Source organism: Anas platyrhynchos, chromosome 37, assembly GCF_047663525.1.
Source record: "Anas platyrhynchos isolate ZD024472 breed Pekin duck chromosome 37, IASCAAS_PekinDuck_T2T, whole genome shotgun sequence".
In the NCBI taxonomy this organism is placed as follows: Eukaryota; Metazoa; Chordata; class Aves; order Anseriformes; family Anatidae; genus Anas; species Anas platyrhynchos.
Genome location: NC_092625.1, coordinates 3,508,475 through 3,533,563, shown reverse-complemented (window position 1 = coordinate 3,533,563; position 25,089 = coordinate 3,508,475). Strand labels below are relative to the sequence as shown.

At 62.8% G+C, this 25,089-nt stretch overlaps 2 long non-coding RNA genes across 2 annotated transcripts; one reads left to right on the top strand and one right to left on the bottom strand.

The window, feature by feature from the left end:
* Positions 1-14,408: 14,408 nt before the first annotated feature.
* Positions 14,409-17,129, bottom strand: LOC140001102 (uncharacterized). The gene is made up of 5 exons (XR_011806247.1): positions 16,740-17,129; positions 16,584-16,660; positions 14,960-16,400; positions 14,728-14,878; positions 14,409-14,655 (listed from the first exon to the last, which is right to left on the bottom strand). It is a non-coding gene; the product is annotated as an uncharacterized lncRNA (long non-coding RNA).
* A 3,304-nt stretch (positions 17,130-20,433) lies between these two features.
* On the top strand, positions 20,434-21,328 carry LOC140001085 (uncharacterized). The gene is made up of 3 exons (XR_011806230.1): positions 20,434-20,505; positions 20,622-20,712; positions 21,180-21,328. It is a non-coding gene; the product is annotated as an uncharacterized lncRNA (long non-coding RNA).
* Positions 21,329-25,089: the final 3,761 nt, after the last annotated feature.

Genomic DNA, 25,089 nt, shown 5'->3' with positions numbered 1-25,089 from the left:
CCCGGGGGGGGATCGGGGGTCTTGGGACCCCTCCAAATTGTTCGGGGGGGCCTTTGGGTCCTTGGAACCCCCCCCAATGTGACCCCGGGGGGGTTTTGGGGCCTTTATCACTCCCCCCAGTGTGACCCCAGGGGGGCCTTGAGGGGCCTTGGGATTGCCCCTAAATGGCCCCGGGGGGGCTTTAGGACCCCCCCATGTGACTCTGGGGGGGTTTGTAGGGCTTTAGGACCCCCCCACATGTCTTTGGGGGGCTTGGGGTGTTGGGACCCCCCCAGTGTGACCCCAGGGGGTGGTTGAGAGCCATGGGACCCCCCCCCTGAAATGGCCCCGGGGGGGGATTGCGGCCTTGTGACCCCCCGCAAGTGACCTTGAGGGGCTTTGGGCCTCCCCCCCAATGTGACTTTGGGGGGTTTTGGGACCCCCCCGTGTACCCCTAGGCGGCTCCTCACCAGTTCCCAACGCCCCCGCAACTGCGACCCCCGGCTGCCGAGGGCCCCCTGGGCTCGGGAGGCCGCCCCCAGCACCTCCGGCCCCGTCTGCGCCAGCGCCTGCTCCAGGGGTTGCGGGGTATGGGGTGGGGGTCACGGCCACCCCAAAGGGCCAGGGAACATGGGGACCCTACGGGGAATGGGGACCCCAAAGGCCAAGGGGATATGGTGACTCTATAAGGATTGGGGACACGGTGATCCCAAAGGGTGAGGGGACATGGTGACCCTATAAGGATTGGGGACACGGGGACCCTATAAGGATTGGGGACATGGTGATCCCAAAGGGTGAGGGGACACGGGGACCCTGTAAGGACTGGGGACAGGGGGGGGACAAAGGGGACATGTATGGGGCGGGGGCCGGGCCCCCCCTGAGCCTGGTCACTGCCGGAGTCTTCTTCATTCTGTCTGCTGCTGGTGGCTCTGCGGGGACAGTGGGGACAGCAAGGGGGGGCTGTTGTCACCTCCCCCCCCCCCAAAAAAAAATCCTCTCCCCCCCCAAAAAAAAAAAAAAAAAAAACACAGCTCACGTGCTGGGGGGGGAGCTGGGGGGCGGGTCCTGGGGACCAGCTGGGCGCTTTGAGGACATGGTGACAGCAGCGCTGTTGGGGGGGACACACGTTGGGGGGTGTTGGGGGCCCCCCCTTTTGGAGAGGGCCTCCCCCAGGTCCTGCAGAATGGGGACGTGGGGGGGGCAAATACCCCCCCATGAGTCGTTTGGGGGGGTCCCGAGACCCCAAACACCCCCTGAGGTTACATGCGGGGGGTGCCGAGATCCCCCAGAGTAATACTGGGGGGGACAAACCCCCCCTAGGGTTACACGGGGGGGGCCCAAAGCCCCCCAGAGTCACACTGGGGTGGGACCCAGAGCCCCTCAAGGTCACTTGGGGGGGGTCCCAAGGCCGCAATCCCCCCCCCCGGGGCCATTTCGGGGGGGGGGTCCCATGGCACTCAACCGCCGGCTGGGGTCACACTGGGGGGGTCCCAACACCACAACCCACCTCAAAGACGCGTGGGGAGGGTCCCAAAGCCCTATTAAATCCCTGAGGGTCATATGGGGGGGTGCCAAGGCCCCAAAACCCCCCTGAGCTATGTGGGGGGGGGGGCCAAGACACCTAATCCCCCCCCCGGGGCCATTTGGGGGGGGCCTTAAGGCCCCAAAGCCCCCCCGGGGTCACGTGGAGGGGGCCTAAAGCCCCTCCAGGGCCATTTTGCGGGGATCCCAAGGCCCCAAATCCCCCCCCGAACAATTTGGGGGGGTCCCAGGAACCTCGACCCCCTCCTGGGACCATTTGGGGGGGGTCCCAGGTCCCCAGAGCCCCCCCTGGGGCCATTTGGGGGGGTCCCAAGGCCCCTCAAGGCCCTTCAAGGCCTCCCTGGGGTCACACTGGGGGTGGTCCCAAGCCCCCCCCGGGGTCACGTGAGGGGGGCTCTCTCCACCCCAGCCCCCCCCCCCCCGTGTGCCACCACGTGCCACCACGTGCCACCATGTGTCACCACATGTCACCACGTGTCACCACGTGTCACCACGTGTCACTGTGCCCGCAGGTGGCGGTGGACGAGTGGCTGCAGGGCTACAAGCGGGACCGGGAGCCGGCCTTCCTGGAGCTCGTCAACTTCATCGTCCGCTCCTGCGGCTGCTGAGGTGCGGCCGCCCCACTCCCCGTCCCCCTGTCACCTCCCCGGGGGACGTCCCCGACACCCGCCGTGTCCCCTCCCGGCAGGCACGGTGACGCTGGCCATGCTGCGGGAGCAGCAGAACACCGAGATCATCCAGCGGCTGACCGAGACCTTCAGCGAGGTACTGGGGGATGTGTGGTGGTGTGGGGATGCCGCCATCTTGTCTCCTCTGTGAGGCGGCCATCTTGTCACCAGTGTGACGCCGCCATCTTGTCCCCTTGCGTCCCTGCCACTTCATCCCTTTGCGTCCCCTCCATTTTGTCCCTTTTGTGACTGCAGCATTTTGTCCCTTGTGTCCCTGATACTTTAGTTTTGTGCACTGTTGCCGTTTTATCACCTCTGTGAGGCAGCCATCTTGTCACCACTGTGACGTCATAGAATCATAGAATCATAGAATCATAGAATATCCTGAGTTGGAAGGGACCCTTAAGGATCATCCAGTCCAACTCTTGACACCGCACAGGTCTACCCAAAAGTTCCGACCATGTGACTAAGTGCACAGTCCAATCTCTTCTTAAATTCAGACAGGCTTGGTGCAGTGACCACTTCCCTGGGGAGCCTGTTCCAGTGTGCAACCACCCTCTCTGTGAAGAACCCCCTCCTGATGTCAAGCCTAAATTTCCCCTGCCTCAGCTTACCCGCGTTCCCGCGGGTCCTGTCACTGCTGTTAATGGAGAAAAGGTCTCCTGCCTCTCGACACCCCCTTACGAGGAAGTTGTAGACTGCGATGAGGTCTCCCCTCAGCCTCCTCTTCTCCAGGCTGAACAGGCCCAGTGCCCTCAGCCGTTCCTCGTACGTCTTCCCCTCCAGGCCTTTCACCATCTTCGTAGCCCTCCTCTGGACACTCTCCAACAGTTTCATGTCCTTTTTATACTGTGGTGCCCAGAACTGCACACAGTACTCGAGGTGAGGCCGCACCAGCGCAGAGTAGAGCGGGACAATCACCTCCCTCGACCTACTAGCAATGCTTGATGCACCCCAGGACACAGTTGGCCCTCCTGGCTGCCAGGGCACACTGCTGCCTCATATTCAACTTGCTGTCTACCACGACCCCCAGATCCCTCTCTGCGGGGCTGCTCTCCAGCGTCTCATCGCCCAGTCTGTACGTGCAGCCGGGGTTTCCCCGTCCCAGGTGCAGGACCCGGCAGTTGCTCTTCTTGAACTTCATGCGGTTGGTGATCGCCCAGCTCTCCAACCTATCCAGATCCCTCTGCGAGGCCTTTCCACCCTCAACAGAGTCCACAACTCCTCCAAGTTTGGTGTCATCGGCAAACTTGCTCAAAATACCTTCTATTCCTACATCCAGATCGTTTATAAAAATATTGAAAAGTACCGGCCCTAAAATGGAGCCTTGAGGGACCCCACTGGTGACCGCCCGCCAGCCTGACGCAGCGCCATTCACCATAACCCTTTGGGCCCTGCCCGTTAGCCAATTGCTCACCCATCGTATGATGTTTTTATTTAGCTGTATGGTGGACATTTTGTCCAGTAGGATCCTATGGGAAACCGTGTCAAAAGCCTTGCTGAAGTCCAAAAAAATCGCATCAGCTGGTTTCCCTTGGTCCACCATACGGGTGATCTTATCATAAAAGGCAATCAGGTTAGTTAGGCAGGACCTACCTTTCACAAACCCATGCTGGCTGGCACCAATGACTGCTCTGTCCCCCAGGTGCGCCTCAATAAGTTCGAGAACCATCTTCTCCATGATTTTACCAGGCACTGACGTGAGACTGACAGGCCTGTAATTGCTAGGGTCTTCTTTCTGACCCTTCTTGAAAATCGGCACAACATTTGCCAGCTTCCAGTCTACCGGGACCTCTCCAGATTCCCAGGATCGTTGAAAAATAATTGAGAGAGGTTCCGCGATGACGGCCGCCAGCTCTTTCAGCACCCGGGGATGAATCCCATCCGGACCCATGGACTTGTAGGGATCCAGGTGGAGTAGCAAATCCCGCACACGTTCAGGGTCGGTTGGGAGTTTGTCATTGTCACTTAGGGGGGTTAGTGTCCCCAAGGGGGGGTTATTGTTACCTGGGGGGGGGGGGTCAGTGTCACCTTGGGGTGCTCATTGTCACTCTGGGGGGGGGGGTTATTGTCACTTGGGGGGCTCATTGTCCCCAAGGGGGTGTCTCAGTGTCCCCTTTGGGGGGTCGCTGTCACCTGGGGGGGGTCAGTGCCACATGATGGGGTATCAGTGACCCCGGGGGGATGTCATTGTCCCCCGGGGGGGTGTCATTGTCCCAGGCGGGGTCATTGTCGGCATTGTCACCTGTGTCCCCCCCAGGCGCCCCCCAAGGGGAGGCGCCGGTGACGGAGCAGCGCTCGCGGCTCAGCCTCTGCCTGGCCCCCATCCTGCCCCGGCTGCTGGCCAAGGTGAGGGGACCCCGGGGGGGCCTCGGGGACATTTTTTTTGGGGGGGGACACCCGGGTGACCCCCCCGTCACCCCTTGTGACCCCCCCAAAAAGTTTTTGGCGGACGAGGAGAAGGTGACGCCGCTGCTGGAGGTGCTGAGCTGCTTCGAGCTCAGCGTCTACTGCACCGCGCGGCTGGAGAGGGTGAGCGCAGGCCCTATAGGGTCAGCCGGCCCTATAGGGTCACCTGACCCCAATCCTATAGGGTCAGCTGGTCCTTTAGGGTCCCCTGGTCCTTTTAGGGCCACCTGGCCCCAATCCTATAGGGTCAGCTGGTCCCAACCCTATAGGGTCACTCAGTGCTATAGGATCACCTGGTCCCTACAGGGTCACCTGGTCCTATAGGGTCACCCTGTCCTTATAGGGTCACCTGGTCCTTAGAGGGTCACCGGGCCCCAATCCTTGGGGGGGGATTTTGGGGAGATTTGGGGTCCCCGGGGGGGGGATTTGGGGTTCCTGGGGGGGATTTGGGGGGGATTTGGGGTTCCTGGGGGGATTTGGGGTCCTTGTATGGGGATATGGGGTTCCTGGGGAGGGGGTTGGGTCCTGGGGGGGATTTGGGGTGCAGGGGGGGATTTGGGGTTCTTGGAGGAAAATTTGGGGGCCCTGGGGGGGTGGATTTGGGGTCCCCCTAATTTTTGCCCCCCCCCCAGGCTGACCCACCTGCAGCAGAGCTGCCAGCATCTGGGGATGACCCCCCCAGAGCGGTCCCCGTGGCCCCCCCTGGCCGCCTACCACCGCTCCCTGCAACCCCCTGAGTCCCCCCAAGGTGACGGGGGGGGCAGCACCCCCCCAGAACCCCCCCATTGTGCCCCCTCACAATTTCCCCCTCCCTTGTCCCCGTGTCCCCCCCCTTGTCCCTGCACTCCCCCCCCAAGGGAGGGAGGTGACAAATTGGGGGGGTCCTTGGGGACAAACCCTGTGTGTGGGGGGGTCTCACATCGTCCCCCCCCACTTTTGTGCCACCCCCCCCCCCCAGAGACCTGGCAGGGCCCCAGCCCCCCCCTCAGCCCGGCGCTCACCTCCACGGTGCTGCGGGCCCCCCCAGCCCCCCCTGCGACCTCCGCGTTCCCGGCCCCAGCAGGTGAGTTTGGGGGGGGGGGGCACCCTCAAAATGGGCTGGGGGGGGCAATGGGGGGAACTGGGAGGTACTGGGAGGGCACTGGGATGGGATAGGGGGGGCACTGGGCATACTGGGGGGCACTGGGGGGGGTTATTGGGCATACTGGGAGGGACTGGGGGGGGGCACTGGGCATACTGGGAGGCACTGGGCATACTGGGGGGGCTCCCAGATTCGTCCCCACATTAAGTGTGGTGGAGGAGGAAAAGGAGGAGGAGGAGGAAGAGGAGGAGGAGGGGGGGGGGGGGGCAGCAGCGAGGAGCCCCCCCCGCAGCTAGACCAGGTGAGCCCCCCCCCCACGGCCCCCCCAGCACCAAGGGGGGGGTCCTGGGTGCTTCCCCCCCCCCCAGGTCCGGGACCTCTTTGACTCCACCATCCTGGGAATCGAGGTGAGGGGGGGGGGCGAAATGTTGCCTCCCCCCCCCAAATTTCCCCCCAACGCCCCCCCCTTTTTTTTTGTTTACCCCCCCTACTTCCCCCCTCCCCAAATTTGGGCCCCCCCACCCCAAAATTGCCTCCATTTCCACCCTCCCCCCCCAAATACCCCCTCTAATTTTACCCCTATCCCCCCCCAATTTTGCTCCCCCCAAAATTTGCCCCCCCCCAAATGCACCCCCCCTATTTCCACCTCCCCCCAAATCCTGCCCCCATTTTCACCCTCCCCCGTTTCCTAGCTCCCCCCCCCAAATTTGAGGACCCCCCCTCAAAAAAAAAAATATGGACACCCCCACAAAATTTGAGGACCCCCCAAAAAATCTGCCCCGCCCCCAAACTTCCCCCCCTCCCCCCAAATCCTGCCCCCATTTTCACCCTCCCCCCTCTTACAGCCCCCCCCAAATTTGGGGACCCCCCCAAAAAACTTTGGGACTGTCCCCAAAGTATGGGGACCCCCCTAAAAATTGGGGGCCCCCCCCCAAATTGCCCCCCCCATTTTTGGGGGGGTTTCTCTCCCCCAGGACTGAATGCGGAGCCACAGCCGGAAGGCGTCGTTTCTGGTTTTGCCTGTTTTTTGCCGTTCTGAGCCCAAAATGTTGGGGGTCCCGCCCCCCATCCCCACCCCCACACCCCGTTTGGTTCAATAAAGAGCGGGATTGGCAACGCGGCCTCAAAAAAGTTTAGTTTTTGGGAGGGGGGGGGAGGACAGGGGGGGTCTGGTCACAGTGGGTCCCCCGCCGATGTCCCCACCCCATCCCCGTGTCCCCCCCTCTTTGTCCTTGTCCCCCCCATCCTTGTGCCCCCCCCCAATGTCCCTGTCCTCGATGTCCCCATTGGGGTTGTCCCCATCCCACTGTCCCCACCCCAATGTCCTCGTCCTGATGTCCCCTCCCCAATGTCCCCATCCCACTGTCCCCATCCCGATGTGATCCCAGTGTCCTTGTCCCAGTGTCCCCATCCCAACGTCACCCTGCTGTCCCCATCCCGATGTCCTTGTCCCCGTGTTCCCGTCCCACTGTCCCTGTCCCAATGTCCCCACCCCGATGTCCTTGTTCTGATGCCCCCGTGTCCCCATCCCGCTGTCCCCACCCTGATGTCCTTGTCCCCGTGTCCTCATCCCAGTGTCCCCATTACCAATGTCCTTGTCCCCCTGTCCCCGTGTCCCCGTCCTGATGTCCTTGTCCTGATGGGGATCATGGGGATGGGGTCACCCTAACTGGGGACATCTTGGGGACATTGTGGGGATGGGGTCACCCCAATGGGGGACATTTGGGGACACTTTGGGGACATTTGGGGGACATTTGGGGCCACCCCCCTGCTGTCACCTCCCCAGCTGCTCCCACTCCACGCTGGGGACACTTTGGGGACATTTTGGGGATGGGGTCACCCCAATGGGGGACATTTTGGGGACACAGGGATGGTGTAACCCCACACAGGGACATTTGGGGCCATTTGGGGCCATTTGGGGCCACCCCCCCGCATCACCTCCCCAGCTGCTCCCACTCCAGGCTGGGGGCACTTTGGGGACATTTTGAGGATGGGGTCACCCCACTTGGGGACATTTGGAGACACTTTGGGGATGGGGTCACCCCAATTAGGGACATTTTGGGGACACAGGGACAGGACCACCCTAACTGGGAACATTCTGGGGATGGGGTCACCCCACTTGGGGACATTTGGAGACACTTTGGGGATGGGGTCACCCCAATTAGGGACATTTTGGGGACACAGGGACAGGACCACCCTAACTGGGAACATTCTGGGGATGGGGTCACCCCATTGGGGACACTTTGGGGACATTTGGGGCCACCCCCCCGCGTCACCTCCCCAGCTGCTCCCACTCCATGCTGGGGACACTTTGGGGACATTTTGGGGACAGGGTCACCCCAATTAGGGACACTTCGGGGACATTTTGGGGACGGGGTCACCCTAATTGGGGACATTTTGGGGACATTTGGGGACATGGGGAAAGAGTGACCCCAACTGGGGACATTTTTGGGACATTCTGGGGATGGGGTCACCCCAATTAGGGACATTTTGGGGACATGGGGAGGGGGTCACCCCAACTGGGGACATTCTGGGGATGGGGCTCACCCCAATTAGGGACATTTTGGGGACATTTGGGGATGGGGTCACCCTAATTAGGGACACTTTGGGGACATTTGGGGACATTGTGGGGGACACTTTGGGGATGGGGTCACCCCAATGGGGGACACTTGGGGGACATTTGGGGACATGTCCCTCGCCGTGTCACCTCCCCAGCTGCTCCCACTCCACACTTGGGACGTTTTGGGGACATGGGGATGAGGTCACCCCAACTGGGGACATTTTGGGGATGGGGTCAACCCAATGGGGGACACTTTGGGGATGGGGTCACCCCACTCAATTAGGGATGGGGACATTTTGGGGATAGGGTCACCCTAACTGTTGACATTTTGGGGACATGGGAATGGGGTGACCCTAATTCAGGACATCTTGGGGACATTGTGGGGAGGGTGTCACCCCACTTGGGGACATTTTGGGGACACAGGGATGGTGTCACCCCATTTGGGGACATTTGGGGGACACTTTGGGGACATTTTGGGGATGGAGTCACCCCAATGGGGGACATTTTGGGGACACAGGGACAGAGTCACCCCAACTGTGTACATTTTGGGGACATTTTGGGGACATGGGGAAAGGGTGACCCCAACTGGGGACATTTTTGGGACATTCTGGGGATGGGGTCACCCCAATTGGGAACATTTTGGGGACACAGGGACAAGATCACCCTAACTGGGGACATTTTGGGGATGGGGTCACCCCAATGGGGGACACTTTGGGGACATTTTGGGGATGGGGGCACCCCAGGTGGGGGCTTGGGGACATCGTGGGGGTGGGGGCACCCCAACTGGGGACACTTTTGGGACATTTGGGGACATTGTGGGGAGCGGGAGGGGTCACCCCAATTAGGGACATTTTAGGGACATGGGGATGGCATGACCCTAATTGGGGACATCTTGGGGACATTCTGGGGATGGGGTCACCCCAATTAGGGCCACTTTGGGGACACAGGGACAGGATCACCCTAACTGGGAACATTCTGGGGATGGGGTCACCCCACTCGGGGCCATTTGGGGTCACTTGGGGCCATTTGGGGTCACCCCCCATGTCACCTCCCCAGCAGCTCCCACTCTACGCTGGGGACATTTTGGGGACACAGGGATTGAGTCACCCCAATGCGGGACATTTTGGGGATGGGGTCACCCCAGTTGGGGACATTTTGGGGACATGGGAATGGGGTGACCCTAATTTGGGACATCTTGGGGACATTGTGGGGATGGGGTCACCCCAATTAGGGACATTTTGGGGACATGGGGATGGGGTCACCCCAATGGGGGACACTTTGGGGACATTTGGAGATGGGGTCACCCCAATTAGGGACACTTTGGGGACACAGGGATTGAGTCACCCCATTTGGGGATATTTGGGGGACACTTTGGGGACATTTTGGGGATGGAGTCACCCCAATTAGGGCCACTTTGGGGACACAGGGACAGGACCACCCTAACTGGGAACATTCTGGGGATGGGGTCACCCCACTCGGGGACATTTGGGGACATTTGGGGCCACCCCCCGCATCACCTCCCCCGCTGCTCCCACTCCACACTGGGGACATTTTGGGGACATGGGGAGGGCATCACCCCAACTGGGGACATTCTGGGGACAGGGTCACCCCAATGTGGGACACTCTGGGGACAGGGTCACCCCAATTAGGGATAGGGACATTTTGGGGATGGGGTCCAGGAACTGGGGGGGGACTGGGAAGGGACTGGGGGAGACTGGGAAGGGACTGGGAAGGGACTGGGGAGATGAGGGGGGGCGCTGGGAGGGGCTGGGAGGGCGCTGGGGGGAGATAGGGGGGAGCCGGGGGGGTGCGGGGGGACACTGGGAGAGACTGGGGGGGCACTGGGAGAGATTGGGGAGCGCTGGGAGAGACTGGGAAGTGCTGGGAGAGCACTGGGAAGCACTGGGAGAGCACTGGAAGGTGCTGGGGGTCTCTGGGAGAGACTGGGGGGAACTGGGAGAGACTGGGGGGGACACAGGGAAAGGCCAGGAGAGACTGGAGGGTACTGGGAGTATTGAGAAAGCTTTGGAGGGGCACTGGGAGGCACTGGGGGAGACTGGGGGGGCACTGGGAGCACTGGGAAGGCTTTGGAGGGGCACTGGGAGGCGCTGGAGGGCACTGGGAGCACTGCCCCTGGGCTACATGGGGCTATAGGTACCCCAGGCCATAGGGGCCACAGGGACCCAGCTATAGGGCCCTATAGGGACCCCCACCCCATATGGCCCTATAGAGCCCTATACGGACCTATAGGGTCCTACAGGGAGCCTGGGACATAGAGGGCCATAGGGGGCCACCTATAGGGTCCTATAGGGACCCCGGGCCATAGGGACCCAGCTATAGGGCCCCGTAAGGACCCCAGGCCATAGGGGCCCACCTATAGCGTCCTATAGGGACCCCAAGCCATAGGGACCCAGCTACAGGACCCCATAAGCACCCCAGGCCATACGGCCCCATAGGGACCCGCTTCTAGGGGCCACAGGGCCTCCCCTATAGGGCCCCATAGGGACCCCAGGCCACAGGGGCCCTCCTCTGGGCCCCGCAGGCCCCGCCCCCCGTCCCCAGGCCCCGCCCCCTGTTTGTGAGCGTGCGCGCTGCGGGCCGGGCGCAGGTGCGGGCAGGGGAGAGGTGAGGCGGCGCGAGGCGAGGCAGGCGGGGGGGGGGAGAGCCCCCTTCACGTGACCCCAGGGGGGGCTTGGGACCCCCCCACATTACCCTGAGGGGTTTTGGGGCCTTGGGACCCCCCCCAGTGTGACCCCGGGGGGCCTTGAGGGGCCTTGAGGGGCCTTGAGGGGCCTTGGGACCGTCCCACACTGCTCAGGGGGGGGATTTGGGGCCTTGGGACCCCCCCCAAATGGCCCCGGGGGGGCTTTGGGACCCCCCCGTTTAACCCTAGGGGGTCTTTAGGGTCTCGGGACCCCCCCACCCCAAGTGACCCTGGGGGGCTTTGCCCCCCCCCAGTATTACTCCGGGGGGTCTCGGGACCCCCCCGTGTAACCTCAGGGGGTGTTTGGGGTCTCGGGACCCCCCCAAACGACTCATGGGGGGTGTTTGCCCCCCCCACGTCCCCATTCTGAAGGACCTGGGGGGGGCCCTCTCCAAAAGGGGGGGCCCCCAACACCCCCCAACCTGTGTCCCCCCCCACCAGCGCTGCTGTCACCATGTCCTCAATGCGCCCAGCTGGTCCCCAGGACCCGGCCCCCAGCTCCCCCCCCAGCACGTGAGTTGTGTTTTTTTTTTTGGGGGGGGGAGGTGACAACAGCCCCCCCCCTCGCTGTCCCCATTGTCCCCACAGGGACACCAGTGACAATGACAACTCCGGCAGCGACATCGAGGCCACCCTGCAGGAGAAGCCGGGGGCTCAGGGGGGGCCCGTCCCCTGCCCCGTACGTGTCCCCTTTGTCCCCCCCCCCCCGTCCCCAGTCCTTACAGGGTCCCCGTGTCCCCTCACCCTTTGGGATCACCATGTCCCCAATCCTTATAGGGTCCCCGTGTCTTCTGGCCCTTTGGGATCCCCATTCCCCATAGGGTCACCATGTCCCCAATCCTTATAGCGTCACCCATTCCCCATCGGGTCCCCGTGTCCTCAATCCTTATAGGGTCCCCGTGTCCCCTTGCCCTTTGGGATCCCCATTCCCCATAGGGTCCCTGTGTCCCCAACCCTTATAGTGTCCCCGTGTCCCCTGGCTCTTTGGGATCCCCATTCCCCATAGGGTCCCCGTGTCCACAGTCCTTATAGGGTCCCCGTGTCCCCAATCCTTATAGGGTCACCATGTCCCCTCACCCTTTGGGACCACCGTGTCCCCAATCCTTATAGGGTCACCATGTCCCCTCACCCTTTGGGATCATCGTGTCCCCAGTCCTTATAGGGTCACCATATCCCCTTGGCCTTTGGGGTCCCCATTCCCCGTAGGGTCCCCGTGTCCCCTGGCCCTTTGGGGTGGCCGTGACCCCCACCCCATACCCCGCAACCCCTGGAGCAGGCGCTGGCGCACACGGGGCCGGAGGTGCTGGGGGCGGCCTCCCGAGCCCAGGGGGCCCTCGGCAGCCGGGGGTCGCAGCTGTGGGGGCGTTGGGAACTGGTGAGGAGCCACCTACGGGTACACGGGGGGGTCCCAAAACCCCTCAAAGTCACATTCGGGGGGAGGCCCAAAGCCCCTCAAGGTCACTTGGGGGGGGTCCTAAGGCCGCAATCCCCCCCCGGGGCCATTTCGTGGGGGGGGTCCCATGGCTCTCAACCACCCCCTGGCATCACACGGGGGGGTCCCAACACCCCAAGCCCCCCAAAGACATGTGGGAGGGGTCCCAAAGCCCTACAAACCCCCCCAGAGTCACATGGGGGGGTCCTAAAGCCCCCCCGGGGCCATTCAGGGGCAATCCCAAGGCCCCTCAAGGCCCCCCTGGGGTCACACTGGGGGGAGTGACAAGGCCCCAAAACCCCCCGGGGGCCACATTGGGGGGGGTTCCAAGGCCCCAAAGGCCCCCCCAAACAATTTGGAGGGGTCCCAAAACCCCCGATCCCCCCCCGGGGCCATTTGGAGGGGGCCCCAAGGCCCCCCCGGGGTCACGTGGAGGGGGCCCAAAGCCCCCCCGGGGCCATTTGGGGGGGGTTCCAAGGCCCCAAAGCCCCCTCTGAAAAATTTGGGGGGGTCCCAAGGCCGCGCAACCCCCCCCGGGGCCATTTGGGGGGGGCCTCCAAGGCCCCAAAGCCCCCCCGGGGTCACGTGGAGTGGGCCCAAAACCCCTCCGGGGCCATTTTGGGGGGATCCCAAGGTCCCAAATCCCCCCTGAGCAATGTGGGGGGGGGGCCCAAGACACCCGGTTCCCCCCCCGGGGCCATTTGGGGGGGGTCTCAAGTCCCCAACGCCCCCCCCGGGGCCATTTGGGGGGGTCCCAAGGCCCCTCAAGGCCCCTCAAGGCCCTTCAAGGCCTCCCTGGGGTCACACATTAGGTGGGGTCCCAAGGCCCCAACCCCCCCCCCCGGGGTCACATGGGGGGGTCCCAAACCCCCCCCGGGGTCACGTGAGGGGGGCTCTCCCCCCCCCCCCCCCACCTCGTTTCGCGCCGCCGCCGTTTTCCTGCGCCCGCACGTGCGCCCGGCCCTGGGGGAGGGCGGGGCCTGAGCGGAGGTGGGCGGGGCCTGCGGGGCCCAGAGGAGGGCCCCTGTGGCCTGGGGTCCCTATGGGGCCCTATAGGGGAGGCCCTGTGGCCCCTAGAAGCAGGTCCCTATGGGGCCCTATGGCCTGGGGTGCTTATGGGGTCCTGTAGCTGGGTCCTTGTGGCCCCCTATGGCTTGGGGTCCCTATAGGACCCTATAGGTGGTCCCCTGTGGCCTGGGGTCCCTATATTGCCCTATAGTCAGTTCCCTGTAACGCTCTGTAACCAAGTCCCTATAGCAGCACCCTGTGGTCTGCGGTCCCTATAGGAACCTATAGGTGGGCCCCTATAGCCTAGGGTCCCTATGGGGCCCTATAGCCGGGTCCCTATAGCGCCCTATAACCAGGTCACTATGGTACCCCATGGCCTGGGGTCCCTATATTGCCCTATAGCCAGTTCCCTGTAACGCTCTGTAACCAAGTTCCTATAGCACCCTGTGGTCTGTGGTCCCTATAGGACCCTATAGGTGGGCCCCTATAGCCCCCTATTGGCCCAGGTTCCCTGTAGGGCTCTATAGGGCCCTATGGCCCAGGGTCTTTATAGAACCCTATACGCAGCTCCCTATGGCCCTCTATGGCCCAGGGTCCCTATGGGGCCCTATAGGTGGCCCCCTATGGCCTGGGGTCCCTATAGGACCCTATAGGCGTCTCCCTATGGCCCTCTGTGGAGGAATGGTTCAGGGAAGCAGGACATGTGCATGTTGAGCAGTTCAGAGGCAATGGGCTAGTGAAGTGCCGGACTCAACTCCTAGGAGTCTGGCACGTACGCATGCTGGCTGAGAGCCAATCAGGCTCAAGGACACGTACGCAGCTGGCTGAGAGCCAATCAGGCTCAAGGACACGATGCCCTTGGGCGATCGGGACAGTCCCTAAGGCGGGACAGGGAGCTAAAAGAAGGAGGAGCAGACTGCAAAGCCCGGGAAGTGTCAGCCAGTCCTGAGCTGAGTTTCTGCAATATGCATGAGCTGATTATGTTCGAACTGGAGAAAAGGCGACTGAGCTCTCCATTAAAGTTGAAGTTCACTGTTCACTCCTATGGAGCGTCTGTGTCTTCCTTCTGTCGACAACACCCCAGTGCCCCCCAGCATCACCCCAAAGCCTCCCAGCACCACCCCAGTGCCCCCAGCGCTACCCCAGTGCCACCCAGTGCCTCCCAGCACCACCCCAGTGCCCCCCAGCGCCCCCCCACCTGTATCGGTGCACGAAGACCCCCTTGAAGATGGCGTTCATCACGGCCTCGATCTCCTCCTGCTGCTCCTGGAGCTGGACGGCACCCACGGGCATCACCGGGGCGCCCGTGCCCGTGTCCCCACCGCGTCCCCAAACGTCACCCACCTCCCGCAGCGTCTCCTGCAGCGCCTCCAGCTTGCCGGGGGCTCTCCGGGGGGGCTTTTCCCCCTTTCGGCCTCGTAGAGCCTCCGGGTGTTGTCGCGGCGCTGGCTCAGCCCCAGCGCCACCTCCACCAGCGCCGTCATCAGCTTCATGGCTGGGGACAGCGGGACGGTGGCGGGGGGGGCGTCGGGGACACCCGGCGGGTGACAAGTTGGGGGTGGGGGGTGTCACCTACCTGCCAAGGTGGCCGTGTGGCGGAAGGCGCGCACTTGGGAGTCGGCGAGGCTGGTGAGCAGCGCGGTGAGGCCGCCGAGGAGGAAGCCATCGTAGAGGACGGCGTGGCGGCTCCGCAGGGCCACCGCTGTCACCACGGCCCCAAAAGAGGCCCGAAAATGGCGCCACGGCCCCGTGGAGAGGGACAGGGGGTAGTCGGAGGAGTCCTGGGGGGGGACACGGGGGCAGAACGGGGACACGAAGGGATGAGGCGGCGGGGATGGACAGGGGGGAAATGGGGGCGGAAAGGGAGAAAATGGGGGCGGAAAGGGAGAAAATGGGGACACAAGGGGACAAAGCGGGGACACAAGGGGGCAACACAGGGGGATGTAAAGAGACAAAATAGGGAGAACATAAAGGGACAAAATAGGGACGCAAAGGGACAACATGCGGACACAAGGGGACAAAACAGGGACACAAGGGGACAAAATGGGGGGATTGGTAGGGACGGACAAAATGGTGGGACACAAAGGGACAACATGGGGATGCAAAGGGACAAAATGGGGATGCAAAGGGACAAAATAGGGATACAAAGGGACAAAATAGGGACACGAAGGGACAAAATGGGGGATTGGAAGGGACAGAACAGGGACACAAAGGGACAACGTGGTGGGAACGTAAAGGGACAAAATAAGGGGGGCATAAAGGGACAAGATGGGGATTGGAAGGGACAAAATAGGGGGGACATAAAGGGACAAAATGGGGCGGTGGAAAGGGGTGAAATTGGGAATGAAAAGGGACAAGGTGGTGGGGATGTAAAGGGACAAAATACCCATTTTGTCCCATGCAAAGGGGACAACGAAAAGGGGGACCATGGAAAGGGACAAAATAGGGGGGACATAAAGGGACAAAATGGGGCGGTGGAAAGGGGTGAAATTGGGAATGAAAAGGGACAAGGTGGTGGGGATGTAAAGGGACAAAATACCCATTTTGTCCCATGCAAAGGGGACAACGAAAAGGGGGACCATGGAAAGGGACAAAATGGGGGGGGACATAAAGGGACAAAATGGGGACACAAAGGGAGAAAATGAGGAAAGGCAAAGGGATAAAATGGGGGCACACAAAGGGACAAAATGGGGGGACGCAAAGGGACAGAACTGTGGGGACGACAAAATGGGGACGCAAGGGGACAAAATGGCGGCCTCACGCAGGTGACAAGATGGCTGCCTCACAGAGATGACAAACTGGAGGCAACGCAGAAAAATAACGTGTTGGGGACACAGGGACAAAGCGTTGGGTCACACAGGTGACAAAGTGGCAGGGATGCAGAGGGACAAAATAGCAAGGAAGTGAGGTGACAAGATGGCGGCGTCACACAGGTAACAAGATGGCCGCCTCACAGAAATAACAAAACAGCAGCAATACGAAAAATATAAAGCATCCAGGACACAAGGGACAAAATGCTGGGGTCACACAGGTGACAAAATGGAGGGGACGCAAAGAGAGGAAGTGGTGGGGATGCAAGGAGACAAGATGGCGGCGTCACAGCGGTGACAAGATGGCCGCCTCACAGAGGAGACAAGATGGCCGCCTCACAGAGGAGACAAGATGGCGGCATCCCCACACCACCACACATCCCCCAGTACCTCGCTGAAGGTCTCGGTCAGCCGCTGGATGATCTCGGTGTTCTGCTGCTCCCGCAGCATGGCCAGCGTCACCGTGCCTGCCGGGAGGGGACACGGCGGCTGACGGGGACGTCCCCCGGGGGGGTGACAGGGGGACGGGGAGCGGGGCGGCCGCACCTCGGCAGCCGCAGGAGCGGACGATGAAGTTGACGAGCTCCAGGAAGGCCGGCTCCCGGTCCCGCTTGTAGCCCTGCAGCCACTCGTCCACTGCCACCTGCGGGCACAGTGACACGTGGTGACACATGGTGACACGTGGTGACACGTGGTGACACGTGGTGACATGTGGTGACATGTGGTGACACGTGGTGACACGTGGTGACATGTGGTGACACGTGGTAACACGTGGTGGCCCCACATTTGAGCAAATGCCCCCCCCCCCATGTCCCCTTCCCAAGGTGGACACGTCCCCGTGTCCCTTTGGGAGCTGGTTTTGCTCGCGTGTCCCTTTATCCCTGTGTGTCCCTGTGCCCCCCAACATGTCCCCATGTCCCCCCCTGTCCCCATGTCCCCCCCTGTCCCCGTGTCACCTCGATGGCCACCCTGCCGTCCATGACAGCCTGGTAGAGGACATTCTCCTCCGAGCTGCTGCCGTCCTCGCTGGGCTCCCTCCGGGGATGTTTGGGGACCTGCGGAGGTGACACGGGGGTGACAAGGGAGGGCATGGCTTTGGGGACGGGGGGGGACACAAAGGGGACACGTACAGGGCGGAGGCGGGTGCTGGGCCCCCCTGAGCCCCCGCTTCTCCTGCAGGGTGGCCTCGAAGTCGCTGCCGGAGTCGTTGTCACTGCTGCTGGTGTCCCTGTGGGGACAGTGGGGACAGCAAGGGGGGGCTGTTGTCACCTCCCCCCCCCAAAAACAAAACAAACCAAAACAAAAACTCAAGGACAATCCCTCCCAGTATGCCCAATAACCCCCCCCAGTGCCCCCCAGTATGCCCAGTGCCCCCCCCATCCCATCCCAGTGCCCTCCCACTACCTCCCAGTTCCCCCCATTGACCCCCCCAGCCCATTGTCCCAGCCCTGTCCCCCTGTCCCCATCCCAGTGTCCCCATTACCAATGTCTTTGTCCCCAATATCCCCATCCTGCTATCCCCATCCCATTGTCCCCCTGTCCCCGTGTCCCCATCCCAATGTCCTTCTCCTGATGTCCTTGTCCCGTGTCCCCACCCCAGTGTCCCCATCCCAGTGTCCCCATCCCGATGTCCTTGTCCTGATGTCCCTGTCCCCATGTCCCCATCCTGCTGTCCCCATCCCAGTGTCCTTGTCCCTGTGTCCCCATCCCGATGCCACCATCCTGCTGTCCCAATTCTGATGTCCTTGTCCCCGTGTCCCCACCCCAATGTCCCCATCCCACTGTCCTTGTCCTGATCTCCTTGTCCCCAATATTCCCATCCCGCTGTCCCCGTCCCATTGTCCCCCTGTCCCCATGTCCCCGTATCCCCACCCCAATGTCCTTGTCCTGATGTCCTTGTCCCAATGTCCCCATCCCAGTGTCCCCATTACCAATGTCCTTGTCCCACTGTCCCCATCCCAATGTGCCCACCCCAATGTCCTTGTCCCCGTGTCCCCACCCCAATGTCCTTGTCCCCGAGTCCCCATCGCAGTGTCCTTGTCCTGATGTCCTTGTCCCCATGTCCCCATCCCAGTGTCCCCATCCTGTCATCCCGATGTCCTTGTCCCAATGTCCCCATCCCGATGTCCCCATCCTGATGTCTCCATCCCAATACCACCACCCCGATGTCATCCCAATGTCCCCATCCCACTCTCCCCACCCTGATGTCCCCATCCCTGTGTCCTTGTCCCAGTGTCCCCATCCCAACGTCCTCATCCCAATGTCCTTGTCCCGATGTCCCCACCCCTATGTCCCCGTGCCAATGTCCTTGTGCCAGTGTCCCCATCCTAATCTCATATCGATGTCCTTGTCCCCATGTCCCCATCCCATTGTCCCCGTGTCCCCATGCCCCCATCCTGCTGTCCCCATTGTCCCCCTGTCCCCGTCCCCCCCCTCAGAGCCGCAGGACGCAGGAGTCGCTGTGTGTCAGGTGCCGCAGCCAGCACTGGGGGGGTCCGGGGGGGGCGCGGGGGGGGCACTGGGAGAGGCTGGGGAGGCACTGGGAGAGACTGGGGGGGACTGGGACAGTCGGGGGGGGGCACTGGGAGGGGCGGGAGGGGCAGTGGGAGAGACTGGGGGGCGCTGGGGGGAGCTGGGAGGGCGTGGGGGGTCACTGGGAGAGGCTGGGGGGGCACTGGGAGATATAGGGGGACACTGGGAGGTGCTGGAGGGACACTGGGAAGTGCTGGGAGAGACCGGGAAGCACTGGGAGAGCACTGGAAGGTGCTGCAGGACTCTGGGAGAGACTGGGGGAACTGGGAGAGACTGGGAGGGAACTGGGAGAGACTGGGAGGGAACTGGGAGAGACTGGGGGGAACTGGGAGTATTGGGAAAGCTTTGGAGGGGCACTGGGAGGCACTGGGGGAGACTGAAGGGGCACTGGGAGCACTGGGAAGGCTTTGGAGGGGCACTGGGAGCACCGCCCCTGGGCCATAGGGGGCTATAGGGACCCCAGGCCATAGGGGCCATAGGGACCCAGCTATAGGGCCCTATAGGGACCCACGCCATAGGGCCCTATAGAGCCCTATAGGGACCTATAGAGCCATAGAGGGCCATAGGGACCTATAGGGCTTTAGGGACCTATAGGGACCTATAGGGTCCTATAGGGACCCTGGGACATAGAGGGCCATAGGAAGACGCCTATAGGGTCCTATAGGAACCCCAGGCCATAGGGCCCTATAGAGCCCTACAGGGAACCTGGGCCAATAGGGGGCTATAGGGGCCCACCTATAGGATCCTATAGGGACCGCAGACCACAGGGTGCTGCTATAGGGACTTGGTTATAGAGTGTTATAGGGAACTGGCTATAGGGCTCCATAGGGACCCCAGGCCATGGGGTACCATAGTGACCTGGTTATAGGGCGCTATAGGGACCCGGCTATAGGGCCCCATAGGGACCCCGGGCCATAGGGGCCCACCTATAGGGCCCTAAAGAGACCCCAAGCCATAGGGGGCCATAGGGGACCACCTATAGGGTCCTATAGGGACCCCAAGCCATAGGGACCCACCTACAGGACCCCATAAGCACCCCAGGCCATAGGGCCCCATAGGGACCCGCTTCTAGGGGCCACAGGGCCTCCCCTATAGGGCCCCATAGGGACCCCAGGCAAAGGGGCCCTCCTCTGGGCCCCGCAGGCCCCGCCCCCCGTCCCCAGGCCCCGCCCCCTGTTTGTGAGCGTGCGCGCTGCGGGCCGGGCGCAGGTGCGGGCAGGGGAGAGGTGAGGCGGCGCGAGGCGAGGCAGGCGGGGGGGGGGAGAGCCCCCTTCACGTGACCCCAGGGGGGGCTTGGGACCCCCCCACATTACCCTGAGGGGTTTTGGGGCCTTGGGACCCCCCCAGTGTGACCCCGGGGGGCCTTAAGGGGCCTCGAGGGGCCTTGAGGGGCCTTGGGACCGTCCCACACTGCTCGGGGGGGGGATTTGGGGCCTTGGGACCCCCCCCAAATGGCCCCGGGGGGGTTGGGGGCTTTGGGTCCCCCCCCGAGTGACCTTGAGGGGCTTTGGGACACCCCCCAATGGGACTCTGGGGGGCTTTGGGTCCCCCCCGTGTAACCTCAGGGGGTGTTTGGGGTTTCGGGACCCCCCCAAACGACTCATGGGGGGTGTTTGCCCCCCCCACGTCCCCATTCTGCAGGACCTGGGGGGGGCCCTCTCCAAATGGGGGGGCTTCCAACACCCCCCAACCTGTGTCCCCCCCCCACCGCAGATTTCACCATGTCCTCAAAGCGCCCAGCTGGTCCCCAGGACCCGCCCCCCAGCTCCCCCCCCAGCACGTGAGTTGTGTTTTTTTTTTTTTTTTTTTTTTTTGGGGGGGGAGGGGGAGAGGATTTTTTTTGGGGGGGGAGGTGACAACAGCCCCCCCCCCTTGCTGTCCCCACTGTCCCCACAGGGACACCAGCAGCAGTGACGACTCCGGCAGCGACATCGAGGCCACCTTGCAGGAGAAGCCGGGGGCTCAGGGGGGGCCCGGCCCCTGCCCCGTACGTGTCCCCTTTGTCCCCGTCCCCAGTCCTTACAGGGTCCCCGTGTCCCCTCACCCTTTGGGATCACCATGTCACCAATCCTTATAGTGTCCCCGTGTCCCCTGTCTCTTTGGGATCCCCATTCCCCATAGGGTCCCCGTGTCCCCAATCCTTATAGGGTCCCCGTGTCTTCTGGCCGTTTGGGATCCCCATTCCCCATAGGGTCACCATGTCCCCAATCCTTATAGGGTCACCCATTCTCCATAGGGTCCCCGTGTCCACAGTCCTTATAGGGTCCCCGTGTCCCCAATCCTTATAGGGTCACCATGTCCCCTCACCCTTTGGGATCACCGTGTCCCCAGTCCTTATAGGGTCACCATATCCCCTTGGCCTTTGGGGTCCCCATTCCCCATCGGGTCCCCGTGTCCCCTGGCTCTTTGGGGTGGCCGTGACCCCCACCCCATACCCCGCAACCCCTGGAGCAGGCGCTGGCGCAGACGGGGCCGGAGGTGCTGGGGGCGGCCTCCCGAGCCCAGGGGGCCCTCGGCAGCCGGGGGTCGCAGGTGCGGGGGCGGTGGGAGCTGGTGAGGAGCCGCCTGAGGGACCTGCTGGGGGAGCGCTGCCACCGCCTGCTGCGGGTACGGGGGGGTCGGGGGATTTGGGGGGGGTTTGGGGGGGGTTCAGAGGGATTTGGGGGGGTTAGAGGGGATATGGGGGGGTTAGAGGGGATTGGGGGGGATTTGGGGAGGATTCGGGGAGATTATGGGGGATTATAGGGGGTTTCAGGGGGATTTGGGGGGGTTATAGGGGATTTGGGGGGGGATAGAGGGGATTTGGGGGGGCTATAGGGGATTTGGGGGGGATTCAGGGGGGTTATAGGGGGATTTCGGGGAGTTATAAGGGATTTGGGGGGAGTTAGGGGGAGTTTGGGGAGGATTTGGGGTGGGAATGGGGGCATGGGGGACCTGCTGCAGGAGCGCTGCCACCGCCTGCTGCGGGTATGGGGGGGTTCAGGGGATTTGGGGGGGATTTGGGGGGGGTTGGGGAGATTTGGGGGGGTTAGAGGGGATTTGGAGGGAGTTAGGCGGGATTATAGGGGGTCCTGGGGGGGATTTGGGGTCTTTGAGGGGGGATTTAGGGGGATTAGGAGTGCAGGGGGAGAGGATTTGGGGTCCCTGTGGGGGATTGGTGTTCCTGGGGGGGGTTGGGGTCCTTGAGAGGGGGGGCTTGGGGTCCTCGGGGAAAGTTAGGGGGGGATTTGGGGTGCAGGGGGGGGCATTCGGGGTCCTCAGGGAGATTTGGGGTCCTGGGGGAGGATTTGGGGTTCCTGGGGAGGATTTGGGGTCCTTGAGGGGGGGGCTTGGGGTCTTTGGGGGAAGTTGGGGGAGGATTTGGGGTCCTGGGGGGGGGATTTGGGGGGGATTTGGGGTTCCTGGGGAGGGGGATTTGGGGTCCCAGGGGTGGGACAAACCCTGTGTGTGGGGGGGTCTCACATCGCCCCCCCCCCTTTTTGTGCCCCCCCCCCCCCCCCCCAGAGACCTGGCAGGGCCCCAGCCCCCCCCTCAGCCCAGCGCTCACCTTCCCCCCGTCCCCGTGGGAGCTCCGCATTCCCAGCCCAAGGGGGTGAGTTTGGGGGGGGGGCACCCCCAAAATGGGCTGGGGGGGGCAATGGGGGGAACTGGGAGGTACTGGGAGGGCACTGGGATGGGATGGGGGGGCACTGGGCATACTGGGGGGCACTGGAGGGGGACTGGGGGGGACTGGGAGGCACTAGGGTGAGACTGGGGGGCACTGGGCATACTGGGGGGGCACTGGGGGGGGTTATTGGGCATACTGGGAGGGACTGGGGTGGCACTGGGCATATCGGGGAGCACTGGGATGGGACTGGAGGGGCAATGGGCATACTGGGGGGACACTGGGGGATACTGGGATGGGACTGGGAGGGCACTGAGCATAGTGGGAGGGACTGTGGGGGGGGCACTGGGCATACTGGGGGACACTGGGGGTACTGGGATGGGACTGGGGGTGCACTGGGCATACTGGGAAGGACTGGGGGGAGGCACTGGGCATATTGGAGAGCACTGGGATGGGACTGGGGGGCAATGAGCATACTGGGAGGGACTGCGGGGAGGCACTGGGCATACTGGGGGGGCACTGGGCATACTGGGAGGCACTGGGCATACTGGGGGGGCTCCCAGATTCGTCCCCAGGTTAAGTGTGGTGGAGGAGAAAGAGGAGGAGGAGGAGGAGGAGGAGGAGGGGGGGGGGCAGCAGCGAGGAGCCCCCACCACAGCTGGACCAGGTGAGCCCCCCCCCACGGCCCCCCAGCACCAAGGGGGGGGTCCTGGGTGCTTCCCCCCCCCCCAGGTCCGGGACCTCTTTGACTCCACCATCCTGGGAATCGAGGTGAGGGGGGGGGGGCGAAATGTTGCCTCCCCCCCCCAAATTTCCCCCCAACGCCCCCCCCTTTTTTTTTGTTTACCCCCCCTACTTCCCCCCTCCCCAAATTTGGCCCCCCCCACCCCAAAATTGCCTCCATTTCCACCCTCTCCCCCCAAATACCCCCTCCAATTTTACCCCAATCCCCCCCCAATTTCCCCCCCCCCAAATTGCCCCCCAAATTTTCACCCTCCCCACTCCCAAAGTGCCCCCTCACCCCAAAATGCACCCCCCCATTTCCACCTCCCCCAAATCCTGCCATTTTCACCCTCCCCCTCTCCCAGCTCCCCCCCCCCCAAATTTGAGGACCCCCCCCCAAAAAAAACCTTCAGAAACCCCCCCAAAATTTGAGGACCCCCCAAAAAATCTGCCCCCCCCCCAAAAAAAAACTACACCCCCCTAAATCCCGCTCCCGTTTTCACCCTTCCCCCTCTTACAGCCCCCCCCCCAAATTTGCGGACCCCCCCCAAAAAACTTTGGGACCCCCCCCCACAATCTGGGGACCCCCCCAAAAATTGGGACCCCCCCCAAATTGCCCCCCCCCCCATTTTTTGGGGGGGTTTCTTTCCCCCAGGACTGAGAGTGGAGCCGCAGCTGGAAGGCGTCGTTTCTGGTTTTTGCTGTTTTTTGCTGTTCTGAGCCCAAAATGTTGGGGGTCCCGCCCCCCACCCCCCACCCCCACACCCCGTTTGGTTCAATAAAGAGCGGGATTGGCAACGCGGCCTCAAAAAAGTTTAGTTTTGGGGGGAGGGGGACGGGGGGGGCTGGTCCCAGTGGGTCCCCCGCCGATGTCCCCACCCCACCCCCGTGTCCCCCCCTCTTTGTCCTTGTCCCCCCCATCCTTGTCCCGGTGTCCCCCCCATCCTTGTGCCCCCCCCCCAATGTCCCTGTCCTCGATGTCCCCATTGGGGTTGTCCCCATCCCACTGTCCCCCTGTCCCTGTGTCCCCATCCCAATGTCCTTCTCCTGATGTCCTTGTCCCGTGTCCCCACCCCAATGTCCCCATCCCAGTGTCCCCATCCCGATGTCCTTGTCCTGATGTCCCTGTCCCCAAGTCCCCATCCTGCTGTCCCCATCCCAGTGTCCTTGTCCCTGTGTCCCCATCCCGATGTCCCCATCCTGATGTCTCCATCCCAATGCCACCACCCCGATGTCATCCCAATGTCCCCATCCCACTCTCCCCACCCTGATGTCCCCATCCCTGTGTCCTTGTCCCAGTGTCCCCATCCCAACATCCTCATCCCAATGTCCTTGTCCCGATGTCCCCACCCCTATGTCCCCGTGCCAATGTCCTTGTGCCAGTGTCCCCATCCTGATCTCATATCGATGTCCTTGTCCTGATGTCCTTGTCCCCATGTCCCCATCCCATTGTCCCCGTGTCCCCATGCCCCCATCCTGCTGTCTCCATTGTCCCCCTGTCCCCGTCCCCCCCCTCAGAGCCGCAGGACGTAGGAGTCGCTGTGTGTCAGGTGCCGCACCCAGCGCTGGGGGGGTCCGGGGGGGGCGCGGGGGAGGCACTGGGAGAGACTGGGGGGGACTGGGAGAGACTGGGGGGGACTGGGAGTATTGGGAAAGCTTTGGAGGGGCACTGGGAGGCACTGGGGGAGACTGGAGGGGCACTGGGAGCACTGGGAAGGCTTTGGAGGGGCACTGGGAGAACCGCCCCTGGGCCATAGGGACCCAGCTATAGGGCCCTATAGGGACCCACGCCATAGGGCCCTATAGAGCCCTATAGGGACCTATAGAGCCATAGAGGGCCATAGGGACCTATAGGGCTTTAGGGACCTATAGGGACCTATAGGGTCCTATAGGGACCCTGGGACATAGAGGGCCATAGGAAGACGCCTATAGGGTCCTATAGGAACCCCAGGCCATAGGGCCCTATAGAGCCCTACAGGGAACCTGGGCCAATAGGGGGTTATAGGGGCCCACCTATAGGATCCTATAGGGACCGCA